This window comes from Rhagoletis pomonella, unplaced genomic scaffold, assembly GCF_013731165.1.
Source record: "Rhagoletis pomonella isolate Grant_MI unplaced genomic scaffold, Rhpom_1.0 Rhpom_scaffold_00001, whole genome shotgun sequence".
In the NCBI taxonomy this organism is placed as follows: domain Eukaryota; kingdom Metazoa; phylum Arthropoda; class Insecta; order Diptera; family Tephritidae; genus Rhagoletis; species Rhagoletis pomonella.
In genome coordinates, this window is record NW_023458555.1 from 95,007,223 (window position 1) to 95,010,852 (window position 3,630).

Consider the following 3,630-nt stretch of genomic DNA (forward strand, 5'->3'; position numbering starts at 1 on the left):
TATCATCAAAAAAAAATTCATTCAATAAGAAATTAGCTGCGTGTATGTAACTTTGCCGTAGATGTTGTATGATATTCAGAAATATTTTAATGTTTTAGGCATTTTGTCTGAAAGTTACCAAATGAGATCGGAAGTTAGCAAGTTACCAAAGAGAATAAAAGTTACCAATTTTGGTAACATTTAACCAAAGTGGTAACCGTGGCCACCACGCCAAAGATTTTCAATTCCATCACTGTAAGACGAAATTTACCATAGTGAAAAGCTAAATGAAAAATAAGAACGAAAACGAAAAGAGAAACAGAAATCGAATAAGCACTAGGCAGAGGGGATGCTTGCGGAGGCAGAGGCGTGCTGGTCTACCAGATCAAAACAAAAACTAAAATAAAAATGGAAGTTAGAATGACAAGTGTGGAGAATGAAGCGCTTAACGGGGAAAGAAGCGGGTTTTTGTACATTTGCTTGCTTGCGAAAATATGAATATTTGCATGAAATCGATTTGGTGATTGCGAATTTATTTTTACAAGCATGTTTGTATTTTTTTCTTTCGGCTAAATTTATGAGCTTTTCTAAGGCAATATTTTGATTTTTTTCGACAATCGTCTAGCATACATTGCTACTTTTAAGCAAGATTCAACAAAAACCAAACCAAAAACCAAAAAATATTAAATATGTTCATATGCATGTTAAGAAAATGTATTTCTTTAAGTTTAATGTTGCCATGCTTTAGAGCACTGGTAAGGTAGATTGCGGATTGTACGATAAAGAGGAAGAGAAGAAGGAAGATTAGAATAAGTGTCAAGAGTAGAGTAGGTGTCTGCTGTTAGCAGATAAAAATACTATTTAATAATTATAAATTGTGAAAAGGTATTGGCAGATAAAAGAATAAACTTTAATTGTCGTTTCTTTGTTATTATAGGTAAGAGTTTTTGTAAATAGTGTACATAGAATAGTTTTAACGCAAAATATACTTTGTTATTATAGAGCAACACATCATTGTTCATTTGATCGCTCCATTTCCAAAATTCTGTAAATTAATCTTATATGCAAGTTAACAGCAGACCACCCATAACGGTTTAAATACATATTGTAAACAATAAAGTTTAAATACAGAAAGCATATTCCCATACTCAGTTTTTAATTAAAATCATAAAGCAACAACCTCTGTAATTTAATATCACATATTGAACTAAAATAACAAATGGCCAAAATGCTGACGGCAGCATCTTTGCATTCTTAATTAAATTCTTTGCGATCGAAGATCAAACCAAAATACCACATAGCGACATTGTAGCCAATGTAAACATAGCCGCATTCCAATAGCCCAGAACGCATAACGTGCAACAATATCTTTTCCGTTCCTCCTGTAAACTTTTGATTAAGACAACAATATCGCATTTCTCACGCATTGGCATTTCATCCATCCACTGGCTGATGCAACGCCAAAGCGTCATTGTGAAATTAGTTCTTAATGTTAGCTTATAAATAAGGGTCAATTGAAATAAAGACTTCACTTCTGATAATTGTCCGCGAGATGCGGATTAAGAAAAGCATCGTTTTTATTTTTTAAAAACGCTTTCCTCGGAAAGGAAAGCTTAAGTGGCGCCCAACAACGTGGGGCACATGCGAATTTTAAACCGCTAGTGGCAACTAATATCTTTGGGTAAATAAGGAGAAAACGCCAAGTATCTTTACCCAAAGAATATTAAAAGTGGTGAAAATGCGTGTGTGAAAACAGAGGTCTTTGGCTAAATAAGGAGAAAACAAAAATTATCCTCGCCAAAAAAGACGAATAATGCAGAACTAAAAAAGTATTTCTAAAAAAGATGGAATACATTTTTACGGGTAAAAAATAGAAATAAGTATCCTCTCCGGAGGAGAAAAAATTAAAAATCTAAAACCGCGTTATCGATCGGATAACCATAAAAACTTCGGTTAATTTAAAAACCCGTGTTTAAAATGAACAGTGATTGTGTGCACTTTAAATAATGCATAGCTTCCAAATTACAAGCAAATGTACCACAAAAAGTAGCAATTAAAATGCGTAAAATTAAATAAACGCCTAAAACAAAGCAAGAAGCAGTAACTATAAATCTCAGAAAATCCAAATTGAGAAAATCATAAAAGTGCGTGTTCCAAATAAACGAGCCACGACAAGGCAAAGGAAAACTCAAAGTTTCTAAAGTCCTTTCAGACACAGTGAACAAAAAATAATGATTTTCTAACTGATCCTCCAATTTGTGCGATACCAGCAAGGCATAAACACAAATGAAAGCCTGAAAAACACTGAAAAGGAACGAAGTGACAATAAGAGGATAATAACAAATAGAGCAGGGCATAGTAACGTCAACAAGGACAGCGGCAACAACACGCAACACCTTACCTTCTGTAATTACAACAGCAAGTTCACATGGAATAGAGTAAGTTATATTATTTACCCTTAAGAAGTCTTATTTATATATATATATATATATATGTGTAAACAACAACTGTAAAAATATTATAGATGCTTTACCAATAGATTTGGACTACGACGACATAAATAGCATTGTAGACAACTTAGAATTAGAAGTAAACACTCGCAAGTTTACTGAAGAACCTGCTCCAACAGATGAGAATATTTTTTGGAAAGACATACTGACTGACGAAAATAAAGCAATGGAAAAAGTTTTTAAATTTATTGGAAAAAATCTGTGTTCGTATGGAAAAGTAGCTTATGGCGAAAGGCTGGCTTTAGTATAATGTGGCATTCCCTTTATTCTTTAAACGACAAGAAATTTTTCGATGAGACTTAATAAGAATATTGACTTGCTAGTATCGGAACTATTTCTGGCACGTTTATTTGCCAAACGTTGTTCAACGGCTCAGTGCCTGTGAATCATTCGCAATCACATGCTGCGAATGCCGATTTATACTAAATCCAGCCCTTCGACATAAGCTACTTTTCCATACGAACACAGAAATAAAAAGCGACTGCCGCGGACTGCGACAACAAAAAAATGCTTGAAGAAGAATCAGTAGCAATGATTCGCAAAATAAATATAAAATACGGCTTGTACAGCCCATAAGTTACTAATGAAATCGCAATTCCGGTTTATAAATTAAGCTTAATTCTGCGATTCTGAGCTCCAGACCCTCCAGAGTATAAAAGCCTCCTTTCCCAGAAGGGACCAAAAAAAAAAAATAAAAAATTCGAATGGGCAATAGTCCCAGCAAACCAAAATACGAGCGTTTACATTATTGCGAAAATTGTGGCAATAATCACAAGACGACGAAGTGTCCATATGTGAATAAAAGTAATTTTCATAAAAAAGGCTAGCACAGCTTATTACATTTTTAAATAAAAAGCCGCGATTCACCAACACAAGGGGGAACGTCCGGTCTTATAAATTAAGCTTAGCTTTGCGATTCCTACGGGACTCTTCAAAGTGAAAAAGCACTATAATAAAAAATACAAATAATAATAGAAAAAAAAGGTAAATTTTTACAAAAAACAGTAAAAAATCAAAATGGAAAACGGCAACGCACATTTAGCCGTGGACCTGATTTCGCGTTTAATAGCAGAAAGTACTATTAGGCTAAAGCAGGAAATTGATAGGCAAAGAGCTCAGGTAGATGTAAATACCCCTAGGG